Source organism: Alosa pseudoharengus, unplaced genomic scaffold (genome assembly GCF_046254945.1).
Source record: "Alosa pseudoharengus isolate Yale_2024_CS ecotype anadromous, Long Island Sound unplaced genomic scaffold, YU_APseudo_1.1 YU_APseudo_1.1_scf_18, whole genome shotgun sequence".
Taxonomy (NCBI): Eukaryota; Metazoa; Chordata; class Actinopteri; order Clupeiformes; family Clupeidae; genus Alosa; species Alosa pseudoharengus.
The window spans coordinates 20,789,474-20,811,705 of NW_027468650.1; the positions used below are offsets into that span (position 1 = coordinate 20,789,474).

Here is a 22,232-nt window from a genome sequence, read left to right on the forward strand (position 1 = left end):
GAAGTACAAAACTGGTTATATCCAATAGAACACAAGTTGATGCAAAGGTCTATCACAACATTAGATAATAATATGTCTGCTACTATGGATTTATAACAAGTTATAATGCAGCGGTCATTTGGAACACAAAACTAGTAAACATGAAACAAACACAACAGGAGGGTTAAGACACCAAAACCTCTATGTGTGCAGTTTTTGCAGTAGATGGAGGAGTAAAGTGAAGCTCTTGGCGTTGGGGAACTCCTGGAAGAGCCAAAGCTCTTAAAACAGAGAGAGTGGATTCCACTGTGGCTTTGATGAGGCAAGAGCTAATCACAAAGGGGAAAGCAGCATGTCAGCAGAGTGCATTGTGGCAAGAGGTTCAGAGGGCAGGCATGGGGGATCTCTTTTTGTAGGCCAGTTTTCCAGAACTATTCTGCGCCAGGACCTTTGCTATAAGAAGACAATACACCGCAGATAACTAATTGCTATGTTAAGCTTGTTTAGTTTATGCAGTGACTGATGATTTGTTTCTAAAAATCAATACGCCTAGGTCACCACTCTTGTTGCAGAAACCATGTCACCAACAGATGAGTCAAAGTCAAAGTATCTTTATTTGTTTCCCCAAGGGGAAATTTGTTTTGGACACTGAGAGAAATTGCTGCAAGGGTTACCACAGATTCCAACAGATGAGTCAAAGTCAAAGTATCTTTATTTGTTTCCCCAAGGGGAAATTTGTTTTGGACACTGAGAGAAATTGCTGCAAGGGTTACCACAGAGACACACAACAAGCGCTCGATGGTGTTTTATGCCCCCAATGTTGTCTTTCAGGCACCGCTGCCACCGTCGACTTAAAGGCACCTTATCCTAAACCTAACTCTAACCTTAACCCATGCCTAACCATAGCGCCTTCCAGGCAGCGCTGCCTTGAAGACAATGTTGGGGGCATAAAACACCAAGAAACACAACAACCACAGGGTTAAAACAATTAAAAGACAAATTTAGTAAATGTAGTAAACAAATTACCATTCTATTTCTATTTTGTTGGTTTTCTGGAGGAGTAAGCTTTTTCTTGTTCTGAATTTGAATTCTCCAAGCAATAAACTTGGAGACTCAGACACCCTGGAAGTGTTTAGGGTCCAATTCAATAAAATACAGATGAAGGAAGGTGCCTGTTTGATAAAAATGTGAAATACTCACAAAGAAGGTTGCTTTGTTGGTGATGTTGTGTTTTTTTTTTTATTTTTTTTGGTGTTGGTTCTTTGGTAAAGCATTCAGACTTTTGGTATAGTTGCATAAGACAATAGTGCATTGTTGTTAAATCTCATAGCATTCTGTGTTATGTGAAGTAGGCTGAGTTGTTGATCGGACACTGTGGGAAATCCCCTACCTATCGCACAAGGAATTTCCGGTGTGTGTCTGAAAGAAAAAAAAAAGAAAGAAAAAATACAAGACAGTATTATTACAGTTAACAAAAGCTAAGACTAAAACTAGCAGTGCATATAAATATAGAATAAATATGTCTGCAAACAAAGCAAAAAACAAACTATGCAAAGAAACAGGATTGCAGCTTTCCAAAAACAACCTCTATAAAACTCTCCAATCCAGTTTCTGGCCTTCACATAAAAACAGCTCCCTGTAAAGGTCCTTATGGTGATTTGTTGTTGATGTCTCAGGGTCATCAGGGCCTTTCACTAGCCTAGAAATATAGACGCATTACATTTGCTGCCAGGGCTAGTTTAGCAACTCTCCGTTGGCTTGTGAGCTCCAGAAATCGAAACTTAATCAGGCCAATGAAATCGTGTATAGAGTCTTTAGGTGGGCTTAACATAATGATTGATGGCAGAGTTGCAATGGTTTGGCTTGAATTCCCTGCTACTTGAAAACAAATAAGATGGATGTTGCTGCTGGCGAACAGTGTGACACGAGTTAAGCTTTTATTAAGTTGGCAAACGTTTGAACTAGCCAACTAGCTCCGCTGGTGGGAAACGCATGGGACTCATAGCGCTGCCGCTGTCCTATTGTGTGCAGAGGGAATTTGAAAGACAACTGATTATCCCGCCCCTCGGACTGAGCACTGCGAACGGTGAGTGCCCAGACCCTACATTTTAATGTGGGTCTGGCTCATCAGGCTAGCCTTTCACACCATTGACCACAAAATTCTTCTCCACCATTTTCAGACTAACACAGTAGTAATGGGCACTGTCCTGGAATGGTTCACCTCATGGCTCCAGGCCTGAGGACAGCACAGTAAACATGCTGCCCCAGGTGTCAGTAATTGGGCCCATTCTGTTCACAATATATCTGCTCCCACTTGGACGTATTATCAACATAACATCAATTGTCACTGCTTTGCTCATGACACCCAGGTGTACATTAAAACACCATCCAACCAGGTTGTTATAGTGATTTTCTGGTTTAACATGCAAATAGTGGGAATCCGGTTTGAATGATTGAATTATTTTTGATTTATGATTTTATCGAATTATGGACGTTTAGCGATTACTTCGTTTCAATTATAATTATGTTTTATGTGTTGATGTGTGCCTGTTTGAGATGACGGGCATCATGGTACAGTATATGGTGCAGGTGGAGCACACAGGGTTTTGGGCACATGGTAAATGTTTTAACCACTCTCTTCTTACAAAACACTTTAAAACAGTTCTTTAATTTATTTGAAATCTATAACCCTTATGCTATTTATTATTTCTTCTAACTCAAACTCATTGGCCTTGACTCATTTTCTCTGAAGAACATAAAAAAAAAACTTATTCTGCACCTGCTATTCCCACACAAAGTTACAAAATTGTTACATTTCAAACACTTTCACCTGTTCTGATTACGTTTTAAGAATTAACACCAATAATGATCAAATACCTTGTTTCTATTTTTTTTAACCTTTTTTATAATTGAATTTTCTTGTTTTCTTACAAAAAACGAAAATGACCATATCATACATGTGATCTCCCAGGGGTAAATGGCAAATATGATCCATAAGTCTACATCATTGGTAATTGAGCTAAAGTAAAACATTAAGTATTTTTACATAAAGTGTTATAGCTGTATGATATAAAAGCATAATAATGTGGTGGGTCCACCAGACCTGGAAACATTGGATTCAGATTCAGATTTTATTTGTCACATTATATACATACAATGCAGTGAAATGTTACAGTCGGCTCCATGCTAAGTAAAAACACACAAACTGTCACAGAAACAACCCACCAAAACAATAACAGACAAGAAACAATACATTCAAGATGTCAGGGGTTATTGCAGAAAGGGGAAAAGTGGTGTACTCAAATATAAAAAGTGCTTAAACAGTGCCATTTAGAAACTGGATGGCTTTGGGGAAGAAATTCTTCCTGAGTCTCTCAGTCCTTGCCGCCAGTGTACGGTATCTGTTTCTTGAGCAAAGCAGAGAGAACAGACCATAGTCTGGGTGGCAGTCTAGTATTTTGGTGGTCTTGTCCTTGCACCGCTTGGTATAGATGTCCCCTAGGTTAGGGAGTTGCCCCCCATGGTACATTCAGCTGAACGCACCACTCTCTGCAGAGCCTTATAGGTCCTGCATGGTGGTGTTTCCATACCAAGCGGTGATGCACCCAGTCAGGATGCTCTCAATGGTGCTGGAGTAAAAGCTCTGCAGGACTGTTTTGGAGGCTTTGAAATTTCTTCAGCCTCCTTAGATGGTACAGTTTTTGCCTGGCTTTTCTTACCAAGGTGTCCAGGTGGTTACGGTTATCTGGACACCGAGGTATTTGAATGTGTCCACCCTCTCCACAGGGGTCCCATTGATGGAAAAGGGAGTGTAGTCCCACGCCTACTTCCTCCCAAAGTCCACCAGCATCTCTTTAGTCTTGCTGACGTTGAAGTGGAGATTGTTTCTCTGACACCACTGGGTCAGGCACCTCACTTCATCCAGGTAGGCCGTCTCATCGTTGTTGTGGATTTAGGCCTACCACTACGGTGTTGTCAGCCAACTTAATGATGGTATTGGAGTCTGCGGTGGCTGCACAATCCTGCGTGTACAGGGAGTACAGCAGAGGGGACAGAACACAACTCTGGGGGGGGCCCTTTGCCGAGGGTGAGGGAGGATGAGGCGTGCCTGCCCGCTTTCACCACCTGGGGTCTCTCTGTCAAAAAGGTCCAGGGTGTTGGGCAGTGAGGAGCAGATGTGGGCCTTGATCCGCTTCTCAAAACACTTCATCACCACAGAGGTGAGTGCAACTGGGCGATAGTCGTTATGACAGGCTGGTCTAGGCTTTTTAGGTATGGGGATGATGGTAGACCTTTTAAAGCATGTGGGGATGATGGACTGTGCCAGGGACAGGTTGAATATAGCTGTGAACACTGGTGCCAGTTGGTCGGCGCAGACCTTGAGAACCAGCCCAGCTATCTCGTCTGGTCCTGCAGCCTTCCTGGTGTTCACTTGCTTAAATGTCCTCCTGACATCGTGTTCAGAGAGAACGAGTGGTCCTCCGATCCCTCCTACTACGCCACCTTGGTGCAATGGCCACTTGGTCACGGCAGGTGTCGAAGCGTGCAAAAAAAAGTGTTGAGGTTATTTACCAACTCCTTACTTGCGCCTCCTGAGGAGGGGGGCGGGGATTTGTAGTTAGTCATGGTTTTTAGCTAATAAGACTAATAAGATTGCTAATTAATAATTAATTAATTGAAAGTTTATATTATTAATTGCTGCTGTAACACCATAATTTACCTTTGGGGATGAATAAAGTAATCTATCTATCTATCTATTGTCATTATTGTTGTTATTATTACTCTATTATCCCTTTTTGTTACTCAGCCAATATAAATCAGGACTGAGACTGGCTATATGAATGACTACAAAGCAGCAGCATATAATGTCAGAAAAGCAGTGAAGGATGTCAAGAGGGAATATGGAGAGAAGGAGTCCAAATTCCAGCTAGGAGACCTCAAAGGTGTATGGCAGGGGCTAAAAACCATGACTGACTACAAATCCCCTCAGGATCACATTTGTTCTGGCATACCTTTCTTTTAATCATTAACAGGGCTATTGCAAACCAACATCTTGTATGCAGGGATCAGGCAGCACAGCTCAAACATGCATTGGACAGAGAACTAACTGGAACTTGACATAATCATGATTACCACAAGATGGTGCCACTGTTCAGTGGTATTAAAGATAACCAAGAAACAAGGCTCGTTCACATTATTCATTTTGGTGGCCGCCAAAAGTAGTCTAAATTAACAAAGGGACCCGATCGGCTCTCTATGGAGAGGATACACCCCCCTTCCAATTAACCAGAATGTATTTAGAGAGAAAGTGTGTGTGTGAGAGAGAGAGAGAGAGAGAGAGAGAGAGAGAGAATGACAAACCTGAACAGACCCGTAATAAATAACTGTAAGAGCTGGCAGCTAACTGGAGAGATGGACTCATTTGTTCATGGACCTCAAGTTGCTGCTACAGGATTGCTTGTCATAAAAGTGATGTGGTCTGTGATCAGTTTTCACATAATGGGATAAGGCCTGTGTTCTAACAGTAGGCCGATATTGCTTTATACTTTTGCTAAATCCTGAGGTAATTTAAGAATACATTTTTTACTTAAGGAAAGCGCATTGTTTAAATATAGTCTCTTTTTCAGATGAAAAGTTCGAAAAAACATTTCCAGTTGTGCCAGTGGACGATCAACATCACGATTCACGTTCAACCTTGTTAAACCGGACCGTGCTGTTTAGTTCCTCGGGGCATCTGACAGGCACGCATGGACTACAGGGCGGCCCTGCATGCAAAGATCAGGAGGTTGTGTAACAGTTTGATGCGTGGCTGAGCAAGTGGATTTGCCACTAATAATTAAAAGTAACAGGAAACAGGACAAAACTTCAAACAAACAAACAAAAACCTGGACAATTTGACAAGCCTTTTTAGGCTATAGTCATTATCGAATTAGGGTAGCCTACAGAGTTGAAAGCAGACAACATTGTAATACGCTCAGGTGGAATGTGTGACATAATTTCAGGTTACTGTCACACCAAACTTTATTGATAGCAAAGACTTCAATTATTGATGTATTACATTGCGAGCCGTGAAATAACATGATTGATAATTTGAGACTACCACTAAGGTCTACGTATTCAGCATGAGCGCCACCCTTTTGCTGGGAAACGGGCCAATCAAGGAGCGAGTTGCTTCCGCCAGGCTGCTCCATTGAACGAGTGTCGGGGACTGGGCGTCTCGCTTGGAGAAGAATCGCGTCGCGAAGATACGGATAAATAACAACCCGGTATTTCACAGACCGACTTGAGAAACATCACTCAAAGTTTTAACTGTCTGTGGCGTTTGTGTGCGCTAAAGGCTTGAGCACTGTAAAAGTTTAAAACGAAGTGTGAAGAAAGAAGCTCGGTGACAGGAGGAACCCACAACAAGCAGTGCTAGTAAGTAAAGGAGGAGACACTATTGGGGAACTCATGTGGACTGAACCATGTCTCTGTTGCTTAAGCTGTTGGGGTAAACTTGCAACTTGTTGAGACTGTTTTAGGCTACACTCCGTCCTGTTGCAGTGTAATTTAGACCGTGCAACAGGACGGAGACGTTTAGGTTATGTTGTTGCTTGGATTCCAAGCCTTGGAAACTGTATGACAATAGCCTATGTCCTGAATGAGATCACTCAGAGATCTTACTGCGTATGCACACTTTCTGGAAGATACGTTGTTTGTGATATGCAACCACGTATTCCTTTGTTTAACAGAAGGTAGGATAGATATTCAAAATAATGATCAGACAGATTTGTTTTATGTGGAGTAGCCTATTTGCTACACTGTCTCAACTTTTCTTCCGCTGCATTGTTTACACTGAGCTTGACACGGACATCGCCGCCGCCGTCTCAAGCAAGCAACCGGATTCTTCAGCCAACATCAGCGCCAATAGTAGAAGCTAGTGGCGACTTTGCTAACATACAAAGTTGCTTAGTAAACCGACATGTATCCTCTTGGAAAATTGCCCTGCATGAATTTACGGCACACTGTATTTCATGAGTCAAACATTCTTTCGAGGTTGCGTAAACCACTCGCTATTTATAAACAAGGTGAGTTAACAGGCAAGCAGTCGATAGTAAGAAACTTTGGCCTACACGGCCTACAACAACTTTCCAAACGTAGTGACGAGATAATGAATCATTTGCATTAATTTCGTTTCAAAGCAGGCCTAGAGAATAGTTTATAATAAGCTGTGGTTCCAGGTGGGGACAGACTACTAGCCTACCTGAAAAGAGGCAAAGCTGCAGATGCATGGAATCAGGAGACATTATTCTGGGCGAAATCAGGGGACACAAAATCAATAATGGAGCATTTCAACCAACAGCTCAGTCAGTGCGACCTTGGCCTTGACTTGAGAGACAGAGGAGCTGGATGGGAGGGGGGTGTCTGCTCTCTGATGATTTCCTGCTTAGGTCTGTCCCTTGTGGCTCTGATGTGTTCATCCTTGTTCGATAGCCCAGCCTTCTGCATCTACTAGCCCTCCAACAAACAGACTCTTTGGGGTCACAAAGTGATGCACTAGTGGTGTAAAAAAAGCTGAAGGTTAACTTGTCTCCAAGACTCTTATTTGCTTCATACAGAAACGGTGCAGGTGTTCTTGGATCCTTCTCAGTCAGACGCATTGTGTGTTTGTTACAGAGATTACTAGACCAGAGACAGCCCCCACAAGGTCTCATTCCAACAAATCCAACCCACTACCTAATATGAGTTTGACACCCCTAGATAATTTATTAAATAAGTAACTTGAGTACTTTATGAATGAGTTCGCCTGAAATAGATGGGAATGACATTGTCAGCAGAGGTGAAACCTCAAAACCTGTTCAGCTTCGAAGCTGCCGAAGTCCATACAAGTTCAAACCCAGATCTAAAATACTGTATTTGGTTTGTAATACATAAAAGAACCTCTCACTTATGAGAATCGCAGCAATGTGTCTAAAGTTGCAGTATAGTGGTCCCTAGTATCCGTGTGCCCTGATCTTGTATGCCCAATTGTCCATAAAAGGTCAAGGTCAAGGTAAAGTTTATTATCCCCTAGGGGAAATTCATGTGGTCAACATTGCACGTCTCACAAGACATATATTATATTCAAAACAGGTGACACGACAGACAGACAATAGACATTACAAACATCACAGAGACATGTCATAAAAGAGCTGTAGAATAAATAGAGAATAAATAGGTAAGATAAAGGATAGAGAACTATGCAATAAAACTATGCAAACCCAGATCTAGAATACTGTATTTGGTTTGTAGTAAGCAAAAATTCGAATCGCAGCAATGTGTCTAAAGTTGCAGTATTGTGGTCCTTATAGGATCTATGTCCTGATACCTTATTAGAGAGCCGTGAGAGCTGCAAGGTTAATTTCTGTCATGCTAAGTACATCACTGTCACACTAAATACATCACTCATCCTGCATACATCCTTCTTTCTAGTCCCCCGTCCCGCCTCTTTTTCTATCTTTTTCCGAAGTGTCAGTAGACTGCTTAGCTGTCAGTTGGGTTTGTGTACTTTGTAGGATCATCCAGCTTTGACCTTTAAAACTGTCAGTAATTTACGCACTGTGAGGGAACGCCAGGCACCTCATCCTTGGCTATACCACAGGACTCAGCCACCGTGCCCTCAACCTCTTCCTCCTCTACCTGTTCCTCTCTTTTCTTCCCTCGTTCCCACACGTTTCGCGATGCTCTTTCTTTCCTCTTTTCTTAATCTAGCTTTCCCCTGACGGGTCTGCGGTGTTGCATGTGGAATCCTCTGGTCTCAAAAAGATTCCAGAGGAGATTAGTAAGGGGCTGTTAATGCTCTCGAGAGAAGTGACACGGCTGTGACCCTGACAAAGGGTCAAGCTGGCTTAAGGGTCCTTGTCCACCCCCTTCTGTCCCCACACACAGTAGCATATATACAGTGCATACACATAGAGCCATTCTGTCTTATGCAACCTCCGCAGATGCAGATTCTCTGGCTATAATGGTACTATGTTGTCCTGTTGTCAGCATTCAAGGACATTTAAACACTTGCATATGCAAGGTACTCCTGGATGATTGTTGATGTAAACAAACGTACACACACACACACACACACACACATACGGATAAAGAAAATTACATGCTTGTTGCCCCAACATATACACACACACATACACGCACGCACGCACACAGACTCAGTTTTGCCCTCTCCTAAATAATGGTTGAGAGCTTAGAGCTCTTGCTCCCCCAGCATGAGTGTATTAATAGCCTGAGTACCTCAGGGGGCCAGACATTCTCCACACGGCTGCTGTTCCATGCAGTGAGTGGATTGTGTGTGTGTGTGTGTGTGTGTGTGTGTGTGTGTGTGTGTGTGTGTGTGTGTGTGTGTGTGTGTGTGTGTGTGTGTGTGTGTGTGTGTGTGTGTGTGTGTGTGTGTGTGTGTGTGTGTGTGTGTGTGTGTGTGTGTGTGTGATTGTACATATATAGCATGTCATGACTGCACATTATAACGTTTTGATCATATTTTGTTGGTTGTTATTGTAATTGTCCACATATATCGATAATTGTGGGTGGTCTGGGTGGGGTTTGATATCTATATCTGCTCATGTGTGTTTTTGACATAGAAAATCCATCATGGAAATGTGTGTGTGTGTTCTGCTGCAGCCACAGGTGTCTGCACTCACTCCTCGGTGATCCTGGCCCTGCCTCTGTTCCGCCGCGGCCCTGCATAACTGGCATTCCTGTGTTTTTGTTCCTAAAACCACAGGTCAGTGCCGTGGGGCGGGCAGGGCCCAAGGAGCGTTGTGGGAATGTTGTGGGAATGTTGTGGGAATACTGTGGGAAGGCTCTGGAAACGCTGCTGGAGCTGTCTGTTGCCATTGCCCGATTCCTATGCAGCTCTTGAGCTACACCCTGCTGCTGTTCCCGCTCTCTTGCTGCCACATTCATAATCTCGGGACCAAGTCCACGGATGCTTTGGTGTTAGTACATCGGCCCCTACCGTTCCCCTTCCAGGGAATAGTGCAGACTGGGAAAAGTTAAGTGCGGTGTTTCTGCACCTCATGGGGATGATGTGGTCTTGGCGTATCAGCCAAGTTATGGTGGCGGAAACATGAGAGACGAGAACAGAGCCAGAATACAAATGGGTTCTTATGTGCGTGTCTGACTAACTAATTGTTGAGAAGAAAGGGTGTCGGACAGAAGAGAAAGAACGAGAGCAGAGAAAAAGCTAGAACTTTGTCATTTTTGGTCCAGGGTATTTTTGTCTCAGGCCCTCCCAGGCAGGGAGCCTTTGAGTGGTTGCATGAGAAAAGGAGGCTGTCTCCGTGAGAGAAGGGAATGTGTCCGTCCGGACATTGTGCTCTGTTCCACATCCTTAATTTCAATATGGAAATTAATTTGGCTGTGGTCTCAGGCCATCTCCTCTCAGCTGCTAATTGACCTCCTGGGATGTGAGCTTCAGCCAAACAGAGAGGAGCTCTGCTAAGAAATAGACCATCACTTTCAGGTTTGTCTCCCTCCCTCCAAGTTTCCTCCCTTTCCCTTTCCCTTTCTCTCTCTCTCTCTCTCAGCAGTGAGTGATTGATTGATGAGAGACAGACAGAGAGAGAGAGAGAGAGAGAGAGAGAGAGAGAGAGAGAGACTGTGTGAAACTGTAATGTGTTTTGGAGGGGCGTGTGTTATTGTAAGTGTGTGAGAAGTATATGTGAAAAGCTTGTAACCTTTCAATAGTTGGGACGGGACTCAAGCTTCCCAAATAAAAGGTGTTCTGGGTCTCCCTTGGTCACGAGTCTCTGAGAGTCACTGTCTCCTTCACTCCGTTTTTCTCCCTCTAGCCTGATTAACAGGAAGGAGAGTGTAGTGTTTTGTTTCCTCTAATGAGCGGCCACCAACAAGCTGGCTCACACAGATTTTCATGTGTCTTTCAGTTGTCTTTCATGTCAGTATTCTCCCTGTGTGTGTGTGTGTGTGTGTGTGTGTGTGTGTGTGTGTGTGTGTGTGTGTGTGTGTGTGTGTCTGTGTGTGTGAAGCCCTGTCGGTTTTGCAAAATGACTTCTATTAATATGGGTTAGTCCAACAGATCAAGGGGGGATTTTGTTCAGGTTAACTGCTCTCCCTGGTCAGTCAGAGAAAGTAATTCGATCCTTGTCTGAAATGAAACAATATCCTTGCACACACTCACACTTATTCTTTCTCTCTTTGACATGCACACTTAGTGACAGACACAATGTTGCATGCTCAGTTTGACCTACACACACTCACTCTCACACACACTGGCACACACACACACACGCGCACACTCACGCATGCACAGTGGACCATGTTCTGCCTCTCCTCTTAGCTGAATGGACAGCAGGTCAGCTCTCATATCTTAAGGTGTGACACAGTTCCACTAATCAGACTGACTGGCTTAGCAGGGATAACGCCTGTCTTTATGCAGGTCTAATGAATGGAATGCCTTTCATCAGAAAGTAAGAGAGAGGACCGGCAGACGGAGAGTGTAGAGGTAGATGAAGAGAAAAACAGAACTGGAGAAGTCCAGTTTCAAGTGCCACCTTCATTTCACTGTTATTCAGTCCAAATAAGTCCTTCCATATGCAGGCCAGTGCTGAACTAAAGATAAATGCTTAACCAGTAATTTCACTGTTATTCAGTCCAAATCAGTCCTTCCATATGCAGGCCAGTGCTGAACTAAAGATAAATGCTTAACCAGGAGAGAGAGATAGAGAGAGAGAGAGAGAGAATTGTGAGAAATGCTTCTGTGTGTGTATTCTGGGCCACAATGAGGAGATTATCAGATGGTGTGTGCGCACAGTGTGTATGTGTGTGTATGAGAGAGAGAGTAAGTGAGCGGAGCAATCAGGGACACACAGCTTATTGACACATTTTCTGCAAGCCACAAGGTCATTCACATGACATCCCTCAGGTCAACAGCCAGCTCCTACACTCAAACTATCAGACACTCTCTCACACACAGAGCTACTATTGGTGCGCACACACACACACACATACACAGATACTATTGGTGCATGTGCGCACACACGAGGGACTGAAAACAGAATGATTTTCATTTCGGTTCATACTGAGCAAAAACAGTATTTTTCCTAGCCTAGAAATCTAGACGCATCCTAGCGGCAGCAAATTACATTTGCTTCCAGGGCTAGTCTAGCAACTCTCCGTTGGCTTGTGAGCTCGAAAAATTAAACTTCTATCAGGCCAATCAAATCGTGTATAGAGTCGTTAGGCGGGCTTAACATAATGATTGATGCGATTGATGAGAATGAGTTGCAACGGTTTGGCTTGAATTCCCTGCTACTTGAAAACAAAGAAGATGGATGTTGCTTTTGGCTAACAGTGTGACACGAGTTAAGCTTGCTTTAAGTTGGCAAAAGTTTGAACTAGCCAACTAGCTCCGCTGGTGGGAAAACGCATGGGACTCAGCGCTGTCCTATTGCGTGCAGAGGGAATTTGAAAGACAACCGATTATCCCGCCCCTCGGACTGAGCACTGCGAACGGTGAGTGCCCAGACCCTACATTTTAATGTGGGTCTGGCTTGTCAGGCTATATTTTTCTGACAATTAAATCAAAACACATTAGATATCAAGGCTAACTGTTAAAAACACTGTGCCTGAATTCAGGCGTGGGACGAGATTTGACAGTAGGCGTTTAGCCTATATAATATTAGATCTTTAAAAATGTCTGATGAGCCTAACTTCAAGCACAGAAAATGTCCTTGCGGAAAGCCCTGTAATAGCGGAACTTACTGCATGACACCTATAAGCTTAGATATTTTCCTAGTGGCTCTGGTAGCCTATGTTATTTCACACTAAGGCAGTGGTGTAGTCTACATGATATGCAGGACTACGCAGTATACACACTTAAAAAGCATCACCATCTCAGTATACCTACTTAAAATTGGCAAGGATACATTTATTAACATTTGGGGTTGATCACAGTATACCCACTACAGCTAACTACTACATCACAGTATATCCACTACAGCTAACTAGACTTCACCACTGCTATAAAGGGGTCTGGGGAACACTGTGTGGGCAGGTGACTTTCAAAGCCTATGGACTTTCCACACACAAACACACACACACACACACACACACACACACACTCTCTGAGGCATGCATGCACATGCTCACATACACAGTCACATGCTGTCACACAGATGCAGTCAGACTTGCTGTGAGTGCAGCTCCAGTAAAGGAGTAGGCTACCTCATGTTCTATATTGTCCATCACATGAGGTTGGCTATTTTGTTCCTTTGTTCGCTAATCTTAGCAGACAATAACCCATGTGTTGACTGTACGTTTGTCATGATTCTGAAGAATCAGAACTACAAGTATAAATGCAGGTTTTTAACATTGCATGGCCATTGTTTATCTGACCTAGCAACAGTAACATAGGGATGCGGGACTTGACAAACGGTAAACGGCTGAGAGATTTGCGTATCAATAATAATAATAAGTAATATGGACGCACATCGTATCTACTGCAAACCTGATACGATGTTTGTGGACACGGATCGGATTTGTTCTGAAAAATCTGTATTAAAACTGATTCGGACTAGTGTGGACTGTAGAGCACAACCATACATCTGTAGAGCACAATACATACATTCCTCTCTACACGCTTCAGCCAGTGGACCTCCCCCCTCCTGCAGAGACAATCTTGTACTTGTGACTGTGGCCCACGCAGTATCACAACTCCAATGAAAATATATCATATGTATCAGACAGTCAGTCCATGGGGCTCCGTAGACATGCTGACACATGTGCCTGGCTGGCCAGAGCAGCTCTGTTCTCAGCAGTGGTGTAAGAGAAGAGTGTGTTTTTCCTTTGGCCCCAAGGAAACATGAACCCCCACATGTCTGCCGGCAACAGGCAGAACATCAGACACCCCAGGAGCAGAGTACAGAGTGTGGGAAAAGTGTGTGTGGGGTGGGGGTGGGGTTGGGGGGGTGTTACGTCGGGGTCATGTATATGTGATTCCCACCATGTCTGAAGCAGCAGGGGGTAAGGCTCTGCGTACAGCAGGTCATGGCACTGCCTTGTGAAACTGTAGTAGCGTTCTCATTCTCTGATATTCAACCCCAAAGCACAGCACAGCATAGTGCAGTGGTGTCTAGGCTTATACTTGGGCATGGCTATGTTTCCTTAGGAATATCAACACACACACACACACACACACACACACACACACACCTCCAACAAGGAAGCCTTCATTTGCCATGTCTGGATGCATTTTGGAAATTATGGGTGGTTGAGTAGTAGTACAGTGGTAGAGTTTGAGGTATACTTACTGTTTCAGCATACACACACTCTTCAAAGACCACAAAGACTCTAATTAGTACCTTCCTAGAAAACACAATTGGGGAAGCCAACCCATTCCTATGCTATAGGCTGCTACATTGAACTTTTACACAGATAACACAAACCATTTTTTTTCAAACATGTCAAACAGTAAATTAGTCCATCAAAATAATAGCCACAGACCATATGAAAATTATCTTTGAATTTCTGGGCACAATGGAATAAAATGGTTTATTGAATAAACAATGCATATTTTAATATTTAAGATTATTTAATATTCTGTTGAGTCAGTGTTGTTGAAGCTTTTGCAGTTAGCTTTTGTATTTACTCATGTTTATAGAGGTTGTGTTTAGATGGGTTTGCCATTTTTTAGAGTTTATTTAATGTGTTGAATGTTAGCCTGTATTCAGGCATTTGTTGTGGGCTTATGTTGAAGAAATTCATGTGTGCTTGGAGGCAAGGAAAGCTTGGGATGTAGTCCATTGCATATCAGAATCTCCGTGGGAGATCGTCTAGTGTAGTTTGCAGAGCATTGATGGCTGAGGCATAGTCAGCAGAGAGAGCCTAACCAACCTGCCTTGTTTATGCTCCTGCTGGTTTATAGATGAAGTCTTTCCATGGATGGCTCCCTGTGAATTATTCAGCCAACTCGGGATTGGGGTTGGGGGTTTCTGGGGTGGGGAGGTGATCCTAAAATTAGACGGCATGGTTATGATTCTATTTTTATTCATGGATGTGGTTTTAAACACAAGTCCTACGTCTTGCCGTCCCATTTCAGCGATACAAAGTATGGCGAGTTGTAAGAGCCAAGCATTAAATAAATAAAACATAATTTACAGCAGAGGTGAGTGCAGCTTTCTGTGTCGTTCAGAGCAAGGTGAACTCACATAAAAATCACTATGGCTGCCAACTAACTCCGTGGCCTAATGATAACTGATGCCAATGTTACATGACACAGTTATGCCCCTTGTTGTAAATCAGAGTCCTCCTGTTTTGGATTGTGTGCCCCTATAAATAATTCTTGGCTCTGTCAGTGTGTGTGTCTTCATCTGTGTTTGAGATGTGAACTAAAGGTCAAACCTGTGTGGACTGCACAGGGCTTATGTAGTTTTTAAAGCATATATCCAAGGAAAACATTACAGCAAAACAGCAACTAAGATCAGTATAACATGGTAGCAAATACAAAATCAAGAGCAGAAATCCTGAGCAATCGATTGTGAGAATTTTAGGGTGATTCAAAAGGAACTGAATTCCTCAAGAACATTTTGGAAGTTTAAAGATGTGAAAGGAAAGAAAAACGAATTAGTGAATTCTCTATTATTTAATTAATAATAATAGAGAATTCAGAATATAATTATGAATAAGCTAAAAGGCAAGTCATGTATGTATTCAGAATTGTAGATTTAATTTCTAAAACTAAGCTAGATAATGTACTGATATTATTGAAAATAAGTCACTATTGCACATATTCTTTGTTATTGCATGCATACTGCAGTACATGGTTGCTGACCTGCGATGTTCATGGAGTGAGAGACGTAGTAAGAGACAATAATGAGACGTCCTAGAGACAATAATGAGACGTCCTAGAGACAATAAAGAGATGTCCTTAGAGCTGTACCAAGTGTTTAAAGGATAGATGTGGATGAGGATCGATGATTCTCTGACTGCTCATTTGCATTGATTATACTGTGCTTATCTGATCAAAGGTAGAGTAACAGATATTTGAGTGGGCAATTTGTGTGTGTGTGTGTGTGTGTGTGTGTGTGTGTGTGTGTGTGTGTGTGTGTGTGTGTGTGTGTGTGTGTGTGTGTGTGTGTGTGTGTGTGTGTGTGTGTGTGTGTGTGTGTGTGTGTGTGTGTGTGTGTGTGTGTGTGTGTGTGTGTGTGTGTGTGTGTGTGTGTGTGTGTGTGTGGAGGGGGAGGCAGGACTGACTGATTAGGTGTACAGCTGGCTGTTTTATCAGGCTGGTACCAGTGTGTGCTCTCCTCCTGTAAACACCTGTCAGCTCTACTGCTCAGTTTGCCCAGCTGAACATTCAGTGTGTGTGAGAGAGCAAGAGAGAGAGAGTGTGTGTGTACATGTATGTGTGTGAGACTCGTGCTGCCTCCCTGTGCGAACACTAATTAGAGAGAGACGAAAGAGGAACAGAGGAAGGAGGGAGAGAAAAGGAGGGAGAGAAAAGGAGTGGTGAGAGGATGGATGCGTTCAGCTCTTAGGATTGTGCTGAGGAGGAAAGTTCCCTTTCTTTTCCTTTTTTTTCTCTTTTATCCATCCAATCTTTCATTCCTTCTCTGTGCCTCAGCACACTGGTGCTTCTTTTCAGCGGGCATTTGGAACAGTTTTCTGAAGACTGTGTGTGTGCCTGTGTTTAACATAATATGTGTTTGTGTGTGCACACCATCTGATAATCTCCTTATTGTGGCCCAGTACACACACACACACAGACACACACACACACACACACATACACACACACACACACACAACGTTTTCACAATTCTACTTTTCTTCTTTCTCTCTCTTTCACACACTCACTTTCTCGCTCTCTCTGTATGTGTGTTGAGTGTTCTCAGTAATAATAGAGCAATTTCACCCTCCACCGCCAAAATCTCATTGACAGGGTCAAGTGCTTAGCTTAGCACACACACACACACACACACACACATTCTTAGATATAGATATGCACAATTTGGGACAGTTCACACCACTGACTGCACAGATGTAAAGCAGAACCTCATGCCTAACCATACCTTCAATGTAACTAGATGTACCACAGAGCGGTACAAAATATGACCGCCGCCCAGTCCAGCACATTTTTTCCACAAAAATAAATCACTCTGAAAGGGCTATATGATTCTAACTGTCTCACTAAATTGCATTATCCACACTCAATTCTCACTGGTATCTGCTAGACAACAAGTACCAAAACATGATTAGTTCATAGATTTCAGATGTAAAATTAATTTTATACAACCCCACCCCCATCTTGCCTGTTCATAATTCTGAGAAATTCTTGAATTGTGTATGTGTGCGTGTACACGTTTATGTTTATGTGTGTGTGTGTGTGTGTGTGTGTGTGCGTGCTTGTGTGTTTGCCTGCGTATGTGTGTTTGTGCATGTGCATGCATGCGTACATATGTCTACTGTGTGAGTATGTGTCATACGTATGATTACTGTGAATGTATGTGTGTGCGTGTGTATCTGTTTATGCACATGTGTGCACATGGAATGGGTTAACATGACCCCTGGAGGCAAACATACAGAAAAAATTGGTCATCCTAGGCCCTACGGTTCTCAAGATATTCACAGAAAACTGTCTGCCCTACCCTCCTTTCGGGGGTCCAGTCCAGCGGGGGGGCTACAGATCAAAACGAAAAACGACATGCCCACCAAGTTTCGTGTACCCCGGTCTTTCAATGTCCCGGGAATCCTTGTTGGTGTACGGTCACTAAATGTACACATAAATTATTTTATTGTAAGGCCCCCCATGAACGAAAGTTCACAAAACTTGGCATGCATTCGGAGGGTGTCATAATGATCCTACACTTTCAATTTCGTGCAGTTTTTTTACCATGTCAGCCAGAGATATTGTGATGAAAACACCTAATTATTTGCTTTTTAATTTTTAACTAGGTGGCGCTATACATGAAATAAGTGGTAATGGGATGGGTTGACATGCCCCCTTAAGACCAACATACAAAAAAAGGTGGACCTCCTAGGCCCTACGGTTCTCGAGATATTCACAGAAAACTGTCTCCGGCCACCTACAGGCCAGTTGGTGTATAGTAACATAAATTAATTTATTGTGTGGCCCCCCATGAACGGAATTCCACGAAACTTGGCGTGCATTCAGAGGGTGTCATATTGATCCTACACTTCCAATTTCGTGCAGTTTTTTTACCATGTCAGCCAGAGATACCTGCGATTACAACATCTCATTTTTACTTTTTTGTGTTTAACTAGGTGGCGCTATACATGAAATGAGTGGTTATGGAATGGGTTGACATGGCCTCTTGAGATCAACATACAAAAAAAAAATGGTCCTCCTAGACCCTACGGTTCTCGAGATATTCACAGAAAACTGTGTCTGCCCTACCCTCCTTTCGGGGGGTCCAGTCCAGCGGGGGGGGCAAACGATGGTTTCATGCTATCCATGTGGGGTTACATGCCCCACCAAGTTTCGTGTACCCCGGTCTTTCAGTGTCCTGGGAATCCTTGACGGAAATTTGGACATGCGAAAAAGAAAAAAAAAAATCTGACTAAACCTATATGACCGCCGATTCGCTGCGCATCGGTCATAAATACTTGAGGGCCACACACACACCCACACACACCCACACCCACACACACACACACACACACACACACACTCACACACACACACACACACACACACACACACACAGAGAGAGAGAGACTCATACCCCTATTTTTCAGGCTCCAGGCAGAGATGTGTGTGAGAGGAGTGTGAATCCCCGCAGATGCATGTGCTTTCTCTCTGGCCTATTGTCAGCCATTCCGTGCCACCCTCCACCACGCTCCAGTTTCCACCCCCCTCCCATTTGCCGACTGTAGTCTGTGGAATGACACTGCTGCTGATGTGTGGCTTGTCGGCTCCGAGTCAACAGTGAGTCGGCACTGTTGTGGGTTAAACCCAGAGGAGGAGCCGGCTACCCAGGCCACAGGGCTCAGTCAGCGTGGTGACTTAATTTAAGGTCCTGACGCCAGTGGCCCATGGAAAAAATGTCCCCCACTCATACCATGCATGTGTGTGTATGTGTGTATGATTTGTGTATTTGTGTTAGTGGCCTTATTTATGATGTCTTAATGTGTGTGTCAGTATGTTTGCATACCGGTATGTCTATGTCTATGAGTTATGAGTTTTGTTTTAATGCATACTGTGTGTGTGTGTGTGTGTTTCCGTGACCTTGTATCAGTGTGTTATCATTCTGCTTGCCGCTAATGACAGACTCTGAGTGTTTATGATTGCATCTGAGTGATCTCCAGGACTGAGGTTGCTGTCAGGACAATTACAGGCAGGCAGAAATAGCCAAAACAGATGTTGGGAGGGAGACTACTGTGGCGCATATGGATGATGGTCTAGCCTGTTTGTGTGTGTGGGCTTAGACTGCCATTTGTGTTTTTGTCTCTGAATGTGTGTCTGTCTAAAAGGCTACTAGCCTTGCCGTGTGTGTGTTTGTTTATTTGTATGTTTGTTTGTTTGTGTGTAAGCCTATATCTGGTAAATAATGTGAAACACTACTATGCTTTGAGGTTGAGTACAGGATCATTTCGGCATTTCGCGAAATATTAGTTGTTTTAGATTACATTTTAATGGTGCCATTGTCACCTCTCATGTGCGTTGTTTGCCTTGCCTGGCTGCAGCAGTATGCATGTAGGCTATCACCACCAATGGTGAGTTTAACTTTTCTTTCCTCCTCCCTAGAGCTCAGCCTCTGATTCTTGTACACTGGTTTCCATTATAATAAATGACTGTATGTCACAGTCTCCCCCTCTCTCACTCCCTGGACCCCACATATTCTCTGTCCCTATTTTTCTTCTCTCGTTCCCTCTTTCTCCCTACTGTTTCCTACTGTTTCCTACAAGTCAGTCATTCTGCAGACAGACAATGCCAACCATTCTACCAGCGCCGCCTTTCTAAAGGGGTGCCCAAAGCCACTGGCCTGTAACATAATTAAAGAGTGTGTGTGTGTGTGGGGGGGCGGGGCTGTAATTGCTAGAATACTGGAACAGAAGGAAATTGTAAGCATCAAAAAGATGTGTATCAAATATGCAAACCATTTGCTTGCATAATATAAATGGAGGAGGATTGATCACCGAAGCGGAAAAAGGAAAAAAAAGAGAGATTACATAAAATTGCGACCAGTTGCCTGGAAGTTTGTGAACAGAGTGCCATTGTCTATGTGGAACACAGCTCTTTTTGAGCAGGCACTGCTCGGCCATACCCTCTGTCATGACTGGGTCCTCGCCGGAGTCCTTTCCAGTACACAGAGGTCACTATTGACGAGAACTCTGTGTGCTGACTGTGTGCAGCTGAGGGCCAGACCACTGAGCTCTTGGTCATAAGTTTTAGTTCCTCATATGCAAGAACCATGATGATCTATGGTGCGGTGTCATACAGGGCATACTTGTGTGTGTGTGTGTGTGTGTGTGTGTGTGTGTGTGTCTGTGTCTGTGTCTGTGTCTGTGTGTCTGTGTGTCTGTGTGTCTGTGTGTCTGTGTGTGTGTGTGTGTGTGTGTGTGTGTGTGTGTGTGTGGGCGCTTGGCTCTTTGTGTGGCTGTTTTTAAGTAGGAAAGGTGTTTTGTCTCCAGGTGTGTTTAGCCAGCCCACAAATCGCTCACTGCCTGGAAAACTAGTCTACCATGAGCTAGAAAAACAAGACTTGCTATGGTAGCCTGGAGGGGTCATACTTGATCAAGTTACAGTGAATATTGAAGTGTCAGTCACAAAGCAGCCATCGTTCATGATAAAGGACAAAAACACAAGGAAAACCTGAAAAGACATAGAACCGTCTAAACAGAAAGAACAATTTGAACAGCCTTTCTCTTTCCTCTTGGTTTGACTAACTGTGCGCTTTGTGGTTTTGGGAGCCGAGCGCTCAGGTATCATATCACTGTCATTTGCATTGGTTGTTCCGGCATAGCCGAGGCATTCACCCAGAGCTAACTGTTATTGTGTCCCTCTAGGGGGAAATGGAGCTTTAGTCAGGTCATTAAAGCGCACCGAAAAAAGCTCACGCACGCTAATGTGGTTTGGTCAGAGGAAGACCCACGAGGCTGGGAGATTGCACTCAGCTGCCACTGACAGGCCTTTTGAGGATGGACGGACAGGAAAAAGGCTATCTAAGCTCCTTTCAGCAGACCCTTTGTTTACACTTCATTTTAAGGTCAGGTCTGCACTTCCTTGACAACAATGGATTTCTGTTTCCAGCAATAGCTCATCTCACAGGTTGTAATCTGGGGTTTTTACTGTACGACAATTATATCTCTCTTTTGCTCCCTCCATCCCATCTCTCTCTCTCTCTCTCTTTCTGACTAGTTCTCTCTCTTTCTGACTCTTTCTGCACTCTTTCCATTGAAGATATCTGAAATGATCGTTACGCCTATAATTAAGGGGAAGTGTAGTATAGTGGCTTTCTGCAGTGATGGTCTCTGATCTTTGAAAGGTTGACACTAAGCTCTGAAGAGAGTGTCGGCCCACACTTGATCTGGGAAACTTCAGGACGTTTCATCTAGACGACGCTACATAATCCCTTCTGATACAGCTAAAGCCAGATAGGTTCCAGTTCATCAGGACTTTGACAGTCCAACTCCCCTGGTTGTACAGTGTCTGCTGGAAAGGTGTAGAGATAGTTTATAGTGTCTGCAAGAGAATGAAAACAGATGTAGTGAAATGGTATACATACTTTGGAACAGGAGGACCTTCAAGCATGTGTAAAAAGATCATGACTGGAGCGTGTGAGTAGGAAACATGTCCATAAGTGTAGCTCTTCAAGGTGCATTAAGTCAAAAAATGAAATGTCTGCGTGCTCACAATGCAGCTTAAGGCATCATAAATAAATAAGTAATGACTAATGGTCAAGTGTAGTACATAACACACTTAAAGCATAAACCCCCATAACACACTTAAAGACAATTGTATGACGAACACATGACTAAGATTGCTCAGTACAGATTTCCAGTATCCCTTGCACAGTCAGTCATGCATGGCATGGAAAGACAGTCCCCCTGTGTGTGGCACTGTGAAGTGTGTGTGTGTGTGTGTGTGTGTGTGTGTGTATATTAAACATTTATGATTAGATAATGGTAGTGAGTGTGCCCTTAACGTCTTAAGGGAATAGTTGTTGTGTATTAGAGTAATATTTTGACTGTGTGTAAAAGTGTTTGTGAGTTTAGGATGGGGATGAAATCAGTAGAGTACATGTAGG

General features: G+C 43.5%; 1 protein-coding gene across 1 annotated transcript in view; it reads left to right on the forward strand.

Annotated features, from left to right (window-relative positions):
• Window positions 1-6,177: 6,177 nt before the first annotated feature.
• Window positions 6,178-22,232, forward strand: part of mpp7a (MAGUK p55 scaffold protein 7a) — a gene marked incomplete in the record, with an annotated part of 73,157 nt that continues 57,102 nt past the window's right edge. The window contains 1 exon segment of the mRNA XM_076290497.1: window positions 6,178-6,396.